General features: G+C 38.0%; 1 long non-coding RNA gene across 3 annotated transcripts in view; it reads right to left on the bottom strand.

The window, feature by feature from the left end:
• Positions 1-12,818, bottom strand: part of LOC131378563 (uncharacterized) — a 32,392-nt gene that overhangs the window by 9,065 nt on the left and 10,509 nt on the right. For 2 of the 3 annotated variants that reach the window (XR_009207878.1, XR_009207879.1), the window contains exons 2-4: positions 6,549-6,691; positions 5,292-5,411; positions 2,510-3,409 (exon numbers count right to left, since the gene is read on the bottom strand). This is a non-coding gene — a long non-coding RNA (uncharacterized LOC131378563). The remainder of the gene's footprint in view (positions 1-2,509; positions 3,410-5,291; positions 5,412-6,548; positions 6,692-12,818) is intronic. The other variant, XR_009207880.1, reaches the window with a different exon arrangement.

Below are 12,818 nucleotides of genomic sequence, written 5' to 3'. Positions count from 1 at the left end.
CCATGATGAGAGGTCCGAGAGAAAACCTCCAGGTCCTGACCATGCCCCTTCCTGGCAACTGCAAAAGTTAACCCTGTCCTGGACAGTACCAGGACATCCATCTACTCTTACCTATTTTTTAATTTTTTTTTTTTTTTTCCCAGTAGGCAAAGCCTTTGTTAACTCTGTTTCTTAATTGTTACCAGTTTCAGAATATATTGTCTTTTCTGGCTATCATAACTCATTTATGTGCCAGAGAAATTAAAAATACATTCTGCCACGACATAAATATTCTTCTTTACTCATAGATAAATTGATACGTTTAATATTACACTGAGATTTTAACTGATCTCTTAATCTAATCAAATGAGCACTGTTCCTATTTTACTGAGATTGTTTGAGAAGAGGTTTTTTTATTTTAACTGCCCCTTGCAGAGATAATTAATGAATTTTTTGGCATATTATTATTTCTATATTCTTGCATTTATTTATTAATGGTAGATCTAAACAAGCCCAGCAGAATAAGGATTGGGGAAAGAGAAATGAGAGGGAGTAGGCAGAACATCACCTTGTTTCTTAAAATTTTCTATATATGCTTTTTTTCCCCTTAAATATCACTTGAAAAAGTTAATCTATTTTTCTTTCAGTAGTACAATGAAATTAACTGTTTTCACTTCATGCAGTAGACATATAGATTGAATATTTGACTTAAATAAAAATGATATTGTAACAATGATTTAGTACCGAATGTGATTGTGAACAGAGATGAATGAAGAATGAGTTGCAGTGGATCTGCTGAAAACCTGCCCTGTAAGGCACTACAGCAGCATTTCTCCTTACTCCCTTTTATTTTAGGCGATAGCCCAAAAAGCTAATAGGTTACCAATATAACAAAACTCTTTTATGGATTCTTCCTCTCCCATTTTCTGCAGCCTGTGAGATGCCTTTTCCCAATAAGATGCATAGGTGCCGTGCTAACAAGAAATACTCGGCTGATGGGAGAGAGCACAGCCTGAACAGATGCCATTTCTTCATGACCTCTTTCTGCACCAAATATGGTTGCTCTGTAATTGCTCTGCAGTTTTAGAGAGGGGCTTGCTGGGAGCTGAAGACCACAGCAAAAAATTATCCCTCTGCATTCATCCAGCTTTCAGCCTTTTCCATAATTCAGCTCCTGGATGCTGTTAGAGCCTAGGTATGGAGTTAGATGTCTCCCTTGGCCCACCCAGGATGGCAGCTTTGCTTTTGTGGCCTTACCACTTCGGTGCAGAATAGGAGCTTGAGCAAATGCAAGTTGCAGACACCCCTGCATAAAAAAAATCCTCTCTTTTGCTCAAAATGAGAGCATAAACCCAAAAGACAAGTTAGCCCTGACTGCAGAATCTCTTCATGAGGCAAATTCCCCAAAACCAGTATGAAAATTAATCAAGGTTCTGAAGGCACCTAATATCACTGCAGTCATTGAGAATGATTATTATTGTCCCTAATGATCCTTTTATAGATACTCATATTTGAGCAGTGCCTGAATCTTTCAAAATAAGAACCAGAGTTTTCCCCAGAGAAGAAGCATATTGCTGAATGCAATCTGTCAGCACGTCGGGGCTGCTCAGACTCCTACACTGCAGTAACAGATGATCAAGTCCTCTTCCATGTCTCAGGAATTGAAGGTGTAAATCAGTTTAGCCGTTAAATAAGTCAACATTCCTCTTATCTATCAGTTACTTTGATTTTATAGATAAAGGTATAACTTCTATTGCAAGTAATTAAAAAGGAATAATTTATTTCACAATGTAGTTTCTATCACAGTCTGCTTCAAGCCTAAAACGAGGGCAACCACTAACAGTAATTTTTGCTTTTCTAATCTATTCTCTCAAGAGAGGAATGTGATTTCACTTTGATTTTTTATTTCCATAACAAGTACTGTGAAGTTTTTCATATAGTTAAAAAATACAGCTAGTCCTGAAAAAAGTCTAAGGAACCTGACCCTGTCCTACTGGTATGGGAATAGTAAATATCAGATAGCCTTCTCATTTGGCTTCTTTAACGATGAATAATCAAAAGAAGTTCCTCTGGAGTTCCTTCAAATTAGTATTCTTTTTATTTAAAAAGATGCTTAATTGAATGACAAAGATTAAAAATAGAACTAAATTCACTTCATTCTAGCAACACTAATACTAATCTCCTAATCTTCATCTTTTTCTCAATTTAAATGTATTTCCCTTTCTGTAAACCATTTATTGGCTGATCATTATTCTTACATTCCAGCTGTATTTTAAATTAAACAAACACAGCATGCTATTTATCCATAACATTTCTGTGAATTTCTTTTGCTAGTCAATCATCAAACAGAAGTTTAAGACAGAGCTTTGTCTTCACTGGTACACCGCTGCTGAATGTTCCCGGGTGATTCTAGGCAAGAATCGTACAGACATATATTTTAAGATACTCATATGTGAGCGTGTGTTTCACTTCTGCCCTGCAATAATTCTCATTGCCTTAAAAAATTTAACAGGTAGAAAATATTACATACCTGCATGATGAAACACCATTATACTTCTGTAAGGCAGCACTATTTATAGCACCTGATTTTCCACCTTTGTTTTTTCAATCTTCTCTTTTTGATTCCGGGCAGACACTGCAGACTGGGGATGCAGCTCCTGCTGCTCTTTGCTGTGGAATTAAGGTACTCAGCTTTGTGCTGCTCTTTGGCTGGCCTAATTATCAATTTACCCATTATGTTGCAAATCAGCACCTTTCCCTCTTTCAAACTGTCCAGACATTCACACTGACACCTGATTTACTACAGGTTATGATTTGACTTGAGGACGTGCGTGGGGCAGACAGCTCACCCCGTAAGCACGAAGCCAGTTGTCAGGACATTGGGAGGATGTGGGAGCTCCCGCTGAGCCAAGCCAGCTTGGAGAGAGGATCAGCAGCTTCCAGCAGTGTACAGTGCTGCGTGTGGGCAGCTTCCACACAATCAATTAGATGCCCAGGGAGAGGAAGGGTTCAGTTCTTAAACTAGCAGCTTTTCCTTCCTTACATGTTTAATCTCTGCCACGCAAACTCAATTCCTTAAGTACAGCGTGTGACAGGGGGTTTATCCATATACTTCACACAAGAAAGGCTTATGACTCCAGCTCTTAGCCAAAAGAATAAAAAAATAAAAGGACACCCAGAAGACCCGTAGTACATATCATTTTGAGCAAAACCAGCATTTTTCATTTTTAAAGACTCAAAGTGAAAACACAACTATACTCCCTTTGAAAGTGTAAATGTGGAAAAGCAGGCTACAGCTTTCTCAGATCTCATGGTACAGATTCCTCTTGATAAATGTCCATGTGGAAGGATATTCCTGGATTTGGAAAGTCTTTATAGTGTGGAGAGATAGTCTTTCTAAATGTTGGGTTACTTTCATTTTGTGAAGGATCTGTATAAGAAAAAAAAAAAAAAAGTATTAGATCTTGTATTTATTGATTAAAAGATGCTTTTCCTCCGGACACAAAATTTGGAATAAAACATTACTGAAGAACAGTCCCTCTTAACGCAAACAAGTCTGCTGGCATTATCTTGTGCCTTCAGCTGTCTCTCAGAAGAATCTGAAGGTTCTTCCTTGTTCCTTTTAGAATGGATTTTCCAAAAGAGAAACAACAGTATCACCTACCTAAAAATTATACACAATTTTTCACTTGGCTGGGCCTGCACCTTCTGCTGCTCTCTAATTGATACTTAGGAAAATGCTATTCTGCTTTCTGCCTGCCTTTCATGAACAATCAGCTGGAGTTTAAAATAAATCCTGTTAAGTTCCAGGAGTGCATGATTGCTTCTCATTCTTTGTTCTATACATGCTATTGGTCACTCAATTTATTCTGTCCTTTATCCTTTCTATTTCAGATGCCTTTCCACTTACTTTACTCCCACTTTCTAGTGTGAATTTCCACTTGCTGGCTGGAATTCAGAAACAATGAACCTGAGTAAAGACCTCCAGAAAAAGATTTTTGCCTAAGTGCATGATTGCAGGTGCTGGAGCCGTGCCCGGACAAACCCCTGCCCATGCTGCTCTGTCCCCTCCCCGTTGGAAGGGAGTGATTAGACATGTTGGTAGCAGCTTTTACTCTGCCCTTGATCCCCAGGATGCCTCCCTGGAGGGATCCAGCCACTCCTGAGAAAAGGCAAGGTTCAGGAGTGAGGCTAGGAAACAGCAGCTCATCTTTTGTTGCTCACAGCGGTAACTCCATGGCAAAACAGTGATGGCAAAGTTTCCCCGCGTGCTACAGTTCCCTGTTTCTGTTAAAATTGTCAGCCAGGTGTCAGTCAAGGCAGGTTGCATGGGAAAGATCATCTAGAGAGTCTGCATATGTGCTGATGCACAGAAATGTATCCAGAGACAAACATGACTTATTGTGTTCATATGATGCATATATATATGATGCCATAAACACGCACAAATCTTCTATTTTCCATTGGAATGAGACACAGAATCTGTTAGAGCTGTTGTGTAACCTTTATAGGTTACTCTGATAGTAGCTATGTTGGTTTTTCCCAAGATTACATTTGATAAAATTAGTGGAACAATCTCTTTCAGATGAAAAAACTGAAATTCAAATGTTTTCAGAAAGGTGCGTGACAGGGCTCCTTGAAGGGTGTGGTGGATGTCAATCTCTGGTGGGTGAGAGGAAATAAGAGGGTAGAAAAGAGGAACAGCACAGTATAAACTACATACTGAACAGAATACAAATCCTTGAGGAAAGGAAAAGTCAGAACAAAGCAGAACACAACTGAATAATGTGCCATAACTCATCCTGATTCCTTGGACTAAACGTAAACAGACTTGGAATTTCTCTTTACCTGCAAAGATTCACTTCTATATAAGTGACCAAAAAAAAAAAATAAACCAGATTAAGAGCACTTTAAATGCACTATGACTATAGATGGAAATGAAAACTTCCTCTGCTAAGGGCAGCAGCAGTTTACAAATGCAGAATTGGAAAACCAGGCATCACAAACCCCATAACCAAAGTAGCTAGGAACCTGCTTTGGGGAAAAGTGCTCATGCTATCCCATATTTCTTCTTTCCAAGCACCTAATTCATTATGTTATCCTAAAAAAAGTAGCCTGCACAGTGAAGAAAGTGCAATAAATGCAGTCATGAGTGTTCAATGTCCCAGGAAGGCAAGACTAAGTCTTCTTCTCCACCCCACCTAAGTTGATATTTGCCTACACAAGCTCTAGTGCCTGGGCTCTCAGCCGTAAAACAAAATAAAAGTAAGTCCCCTCTTTGAGAATATGAGGAATCAAAACACATAGAGTACCTGAGATGAATTTCAACACCAGGGTTAGGTTTGCAGATGTTCTTGTTTGAGGTGGATTATTTTAGCTCAGAAAAATTGGCTTGTGCTTAGTACTAGCTTTCTTTCACATTACAGAGTCCGCTGTTTGAGGGGCAGAAGGAAAAGAAGAGATGTTAGAAGCTATTTACGTAGTGAAAAAATAGAACAGACATGACATAAGAAGGAACGTGCACCACACTGAGCTCTCAAAATGTATTCTTTGAAATTGCAGCTCTGTGTGGTTATATCATCTTGGCAGCTGAAGTAATACTCTGTGCAATTATCCATATTAGGGAAACTGTATAAAATAGAAATGGCTCTGTTTATAGCTTCATTCTAATACACTGAGTGGTGGACAGCCACAGCTCAATTGGCCACTGGGTATCAAGGATCACTTCAGACATTTGGATCATGAGAGATTCCTAAAAGCTTTATCAGCTTTCAGCTAGTGGGAGTTGCTGTGCTGAAATCCAAACATGATTTTCAGCTCTCAGGCCAACCTTTTATGGGAATAAGACTGTTTATTAAAAAACCCTCTGTGCAGTTTATCACATTATGATCCCACAGACCAGAGAGTGGATATGAGGGGAATGAGCTGTTGTTAGCATTAGTAACAGTAAAATGGTTTTCAAAATAAATAATTTCACTTGAATACTGTATTTAAAATTGAAATATATACATGAATGTAAACACTCCTGACTTGAAATATATTGTATCTATTTCATGCCCCCTAGTTCTGTCAAGTAACAGGAGAAAAAGTAGAATGAAAACTCAGTCCTCTGTTGTGTATCTGTACTCATGTGGTTGAAACACAGATTTATACATGCTCGTTTTCTGATTACTAGGTTAGATGCATCAGGCAATTGTGGTGTAAGAAGCAGGAGGTAGAACAATGAGGATAAGCAGCATTTACTGCTGTGTTTCACTCATTGAAACAAAAAGTAACATAGAGCGCCTCTAAGATAAGATTGCCTAAAGCAAACTATGAAGGTAATGTGTCTGTAGTGTGAGCTGAAGACAAAATTGTGAGGAAAATTTTACGTTCATCCTTATGAGTATGGATGCCTTTCAGGAAAGTCACTGACCTTCCGTCTGAAGAGTATCTTTGAAAGCAAGTAAGCCACATCCATCCCTGAAGCCTTGGGTTTAGGGCTTAAATAACAACTATGGCTGTTTTTGTATGTTTAACTGGCACACATCACCTACAGAGAGAAACACCAACACTAATCAGTCTGATACCTGCAGCAAACTAAGAAGAGAACCTACTCCTCAAACGCTCCCTCCTGCATGGTGTCATTCTTGAATGCTGCTCCATTTGGGTGGTGTGAGAAGGAAGTGTGTACTCTGTTCAAAGTTACTTCCTGTTGGTGAGGGATTTTAGCCTGAGGATAGAGCAAGAAATAATCATCCATTCTAAGATTTGTAGAAATGCAAATCCCTCACTCTCACAGCATGGAACTGATGCAATTCCCGGAACAACCATCTGTGAACCGGGAGCGGAACATTTCGTTTTGATAGTGTCAGTCAGAGGACAGAAAGTCTTTTGGATGTTTTGAAAAAATCCTCCTAAAATCTGTCTCTAGACAAGAGCACAGAGCAAACATAAAGGAATATAAATATAAAGCAAACTCAGGAATATACATACACACCTTACAATAAGACTCAGCTTGAATTTCACACAAAATCATTTAAAATTCCTTGCTTATCAGAGATTGAAAACCTACTATAAATAACCTGGATGAAGGAGAGGAGATAAACTCAGCCTCAGATCAACCCACTGGTCAGTTCCAAATGGGCTCACTGCTGTCTGAACTAAACACCGTTACTTCCTCAAAAGGAATTTGCCTTGATGGGATTCCTCTGTACTGTTCGGGAACCTTCCACAGCCAAAGTGTCTGGCAGGAATCTGCTTCACTAGCTCAAGTCACAAGCCTGGCTTGGGCCAGAGACTCTTAAAAATAAAACTTGCCTTAGTTTCATGACTCTCCAAATCCCAGGAGACAAATAATAATTCATATTAACTTGATAGTAAATTTAAAAGCCTTATAACCAGCTTCTTTTATCTAAAGTAAGTGCAAGGGACCTGTTATTCTCTGAGGTGGCAGGCACAATTTGCATGGTTGCAAATTCCCCCTCCAAGACCCTTGTTGTAAAGGGACTGGGAGCTTGTTTTCGCTCCCTCCATTTTGCTCCATGTTCCATAAAGTTTCAACAAAAGCAAGTGCTGACATTCTTTGTCACAGCCGCCTTCTCAGTAATTTGGAAGAAATGTTTTCTATTTCTCCAGAGAAAACGCTTCAGTCTCAAAAGCTGTTTATTTTGCCTTTTGCTTCCTTTAGAAGGAAATAAAAATCTGTGAGATAAAATGAGTTGCAAATGTAATTGCAATAAATACATCAAAATAAAGAAATAGCAGATTTTTTTTTATTATTTATGCTTTAAAGGAAACAACTTTACCAGGGCTCCATGACCTAGTAAGAAGCATAAAAAACCAAAGCCCACAGTGGTCTATTTAAAAAAAAAAAAAAAAAAAAAAAAAAAAAAAAAAAAAAAAAAAAAAAAAGTATTTGGTAGCATCTGAAGAAAAGAACAGTTTACCCAGCTCAGTCTAAACCCACAAAAAATCCCCCAAACCCCCTGTTGCTTGTTTTATTACTCCTAGAGCATTTTAAGACCCCTAATTACAGTGAAGCCCATAAGAGCCCGTTTCCTTTATACTTCTGTTAAGAAAAAGGAGGGGATTGAGGGCACAATTTTAGAAGCACATGGATACACTGTTGGCACGGTTGGCAAATATCAGAAGGACAGAATAGTTTCTGAGAGGCCATAAACCCACTGAAATGACAGTGAGATTTTACATCAGCAAGCTGTAAGTGTATGAAGGTTCTACTGATGGGCAGCAGTCCAGACTGTCTGGGATACCATTCTATTGCAAGGGGAAGATGCAAATTAAAAACCTGCCACACGCAAAAAGACAACCTGAAGTGATCATTCAGGAGAGGAGTTTCAGAGTAGTCCTCGCAAAGGTGACACTGGAAAGTTTCAGTGTGCAAAAGCTTTCCTCTCGCTGCTTGAAATGGTGGTGGCTTCCATAGCATGATTATTTCTGTAATTGCTTTGTGTAGCTAGTACTAATTTACCCTCATAGCATATTGACCTTGTACCGCTTTAAACTTTGCACAGCTATTAACAGATTATGCCACCACTTTGCAAATCGGTTTTCTGCTAGATTTTTTTTGCTTCCAAGAAGGCTTTTGTTTTTCAATATTTGCCCCTCAAGGTATTTCTCTTTATTCATCCCTCTGTTCAAATATACTAAGGGCCTGTCAGGCTGGCTTTTGTTTTTACTGCCTAAAAACAGGTATTAGGAGGATAGCAAATCCAACCCAACAGCAACATTCATGACCAATTTTCATTCAAAGCAGAATGCATTTTCCAATTGCTGAACATTAGGTTGAAGGCTGCAGAAGTGTGTTAAAATCTGAACACTCTAGAGACAAATGTCAGTACCAGAATTTGTCTCCTTAGCAAAAGTAAACCTGCACTTTTAAAAAACTTTCCAAAGTTTTGATTTCTCCCTTCTGATTTTTTCATGCTGCTTTTTCTAACCTTGAAAAAAAACCTCCCAGAATTAAATGCAAGTCCTTCTTGCCTCAAATCCTTACTGCTCATCCTAAATCCCACTGCCACCCTAATAACAACCACCTGTAGGTACCAGCAAAGGTGAAAAAAGCTTTTTCTTGAGACCAAGTGTAAGATTTTAACCTGGATCAGTTCTTCACCTTTTTTGTCCCCTTTTTTTTGATAGATCCAAAATCAGAAATGATGGATCTGAAGAGGAAATGTGGGAATTTAAAAGCATGGTGGGGCAAGAAAGACTGTTTCCTGTGCCTATCATCCTGGTAAAAGATGATCTCTAATTAACAAATGTTAATTACAACACAGATTCCACATTTTTTTCAACTACACCAATATATTGAAAAAGTGATATTATAAAATACTGTATGTTTGATTGACATGACATTTTGGATTGGATGCTTCAGAGAATAAAAATCAGAAGAGCAGTAAAATAATCTCAACATAAGTTGATGTATGGTCAGCATATACTTTTTTTGTTGAGTTCACGTTGATCAACTTGATTGTTTACTATTTACTACCCTACCAGCTCAAAAGGAAGTAAAAGTCAAGGGTTATAAAACAGTGACATCAAGATATATTTTTAAGACAAAATATTTTCCTGTTATCTGAAAAGAATGAAGAAACACTGAGATGCTTGTGAAAGAAGTGTTGCACATTGCAACAGTACAATGTTAGAAACAGGATACAGTGTGGATTACTTAACAGTTGCCAAATAAGATGATTAATATATATTCAGCTGAAGACAGCTCTAGTTCAAGTTTCTAAATGCGTTTTTCCTTGCTTTTAGCTTCTCACACACAACATGTCTTTGGGCCAGCGAGAGGGGATTTCAGCGAAAATGAGAGTTCATCTTAAATGGTGTGAAATATGAGCTGGAAATATCTTGTATCAGTGCGTAATGCTCACCATAAAAATATGAGCTATAAAATTTAATCTTGAATTACTTTATACTGCTAATGTTTTAGCCAATTTATTACAGCTGCACAGTTCTGGCACAGAATACCTTGTTACTCAGAGCCATTAACTCCTCGCTGCCTGGGTCACACACCCAGCAGTGACGGGGATCAGCCAGCCCTGCACAGGACGTGGGGCTAAAAATGGTGCAGAGCTCTGGTTGCTCTCAAGGAAGGCAACACTTCTACCATGTCTTACTTAATCTAATTGGAGGGGAAACTGTGGCTCATATCACAGATTATTCACTCTCTGTATATAATTATATAATTAATCTGTGTATAACCTATAATTGGAAAAGATAGGGACTAGTACAGGAAATCTCAAACACCAAACGTTCTCACCAGAGAACAGGCTATCCTGAACCAGTAGTTGTACTGGAATGAGATCAATAGTTGGGTTCTCCAAATTTTCTTTGAGGATCAATCTTATTTAATAATTTTACAGCTACCGTTGGCATACAAAAATGTTGGATACTAATTGCATTTTTCATAATACAATGTTGAACTGAATCAATAACAGCAAGACACATTTATATATCATGAGGGGGAAAAGGGATGGCACTGGGGATGTGCCACAGGTATAAAGTGAGATTATACATTACAGGCTACTATCAATAATTTTTTCCTATTCTCTTGTCCAATGCCACAGGAAAATGTAACACAGGGACAGAGGAGAAAAAATTCAGCCACCCTGTATAACATGATTTTTTGGGTACTGTGTAACATGGTCAGGCAAAAGACAAATGTAATCTAAGTATTTATCACACAAAGTATTTCCAGGAGAAATTGCCAAAAGGCAGTGCAGCTATTTAAGTCACTGGTGAAGCATCAATTTTTTTTTTAAATTTTACTCCACTTAACGTTTACCAAAAAAAAAAAAAAAAAAAAAAAAAAATATATATATATATATATATATATATATAGGGAAGGACTACTGGGGTAATCAAAGGAATATATCAAAAGTGAGTCTAAGAACAAGAGCTTTTCTGGCCTTGGCTTTTCAGTCTAGCTAAATGCCAGAGGGGGGTAAATTGACCTATGAATATCCCAAGAGAAAAACAAGAGAAAGTAGAGGCATTCATTTGTATTAAAGGAAAATGACAGTGTTTAAACAGGTAAGCACAAATGGACTGTAATCCATTTTAGTATGGAAGAGGTTTTTCAGTATTTAGGAATGGGAACAATGATAGTTTAGTGGCTGCACCTCCCAAACTCCCAGTTCGGTGAATAATAAATGGGGAGGGATCTGATGGATGCTTTATAGCCTGCCATATAATGAGAATTTGGAATTACTTGAAGAGATTTTTTTTTCTTGGTGCTTTCTTTTAAAGTAATAGGACATGGTAAAAATCCTAGAAACTTCAATGCCACAACAGAGTCAATTAAACCTCCACAGCAAGGCTGTTATGTGGTAAATGTTATAATGGGGCAATCCTAGCAATGACACTGTCCAGTCTCAATAAATCTTCTCAATCACATGGTGATGACACAGAAGACTAAGGATGTATTCTGCTACTTTTTTCTAATGCCCAAAAAACTTTTTTTACTAATAAATTATTTTAACTGAAGCATGTTCTGGTTGCAATTAACTTCTGCTTCTATGAAACAAACCCCCTCCTTTTGTGATGAATGCATTTCAGATCTCTTAGAAGTTCTTCTGTTCTTACTCCCATTTCTACCTTCCTCATACTATGTAGTAAAAATATTTTGAAGAGTTGGGTCCCTGTTATCATTCAATTCATTTCAAATATAGTCCCACCCAGCCAGAAAATACTGCTCTCAGCAGGTGACAATGGAATAATAAAGAGAGCCCATCCATTTGCACTTGTTTCAGTTCATGATTTCAGAGTGAGGTAGAGCAGAATGTCCGAAATACACATAAGCATTCCGCTCCTTGGTTTGGATTTACAAGCTCACTGATCAGCTCTTGATAAAAAAACTTGCTACAGCTCAAATGAATAGAAAAGGAGCAATCATTAGTTAGGAGAAAAAACAAATTAAAAAAAGGAAGGAATTACATCAGAAAATGTATTTTAGTATATTAGAATATTTAGAAGATTATTACAGTCATTCCAAGGAAACTTTAGTTCTTCATCTTTATGTCCCTCTGAGGAGTTACAGATCGTCCACAGCTTTCCAGTGGCCCTACTTGTTCTCTAATAATGACCAGGCCACTGAAACACTAAAAAACCCAGTCTGAATCTTCCAACAGCCTTTGTAACTCAACCCGATGAGCCACAGCATCCTTGATCCTGTGCCTATTATTCTGCCCTTCTGTTACAGTATTACTAGCCATTGAAGCTTTTTTTAATGAACTAAAGAATTCAGTCTGCTGTAGCACTGCACTATGGTTCATAATTTAGATGCTCTCCCATACCTTACATTTTGATCATGCTCAGCTACACAAGGGCAATAGTCAAGTTAGCTTAATAATAGCCAGAAGAAATGCCTCTAATCCAATTGGTCACAAGGCACATATCACCAAAAACAATTTCTTTATAATTAAAAGGTGCTTGCGGGCACAGTGAAAGCTTGGAAGTTGCCCAGGGATTTTGGGGGAAGTGTGTGGATTTTTTTCCCATAGACAGCAACCGCACTGAAGCAATTTCTGAAACACACTGATAAGCTTTGCCTTTGAATTTACATTAAAGAGCTCAATAGTTGCTACCTGTGAGAGCAGCTAATGCTTCTAAACTGACTTGTGTCCTGTAGAGATTAAGGACACAAGGCCTCCAAGAGATTAGCACATCACTTGGTTTAAGTGACATCCAATACATTTTATTGACATGGCCTCTATCCTGCAAAACAAGCACTTTTTAAGTGAAACATCATGAAAATTTGTGTGGCTTTATGGGCCAGTGTATAATGGCTTTTCATAGGCAATTATTGGCCGCTATTGGCAGGTCTGTAAACGAAA

The sequence above is a fragment of the Hirundo rustica genome, chromosome 5 (assembly GCF_015227805.2).
Source record: "Hirundo rustica isolate bHirRus1 chromosome 5, bHirRus1.pri.v3, whole genome shotgun sequence".
In the NCBI taxonomy this organism is placed as follows: domain Eukaryota; kingdom Metazoa; phylum Chordata; class Aves; order Passeriformes; family Hirundinidae; genus Hirundo; species Hirundo rustica.
This window is presented reverse-complemented; position numbering and strand designations above follow the sequence as displayed.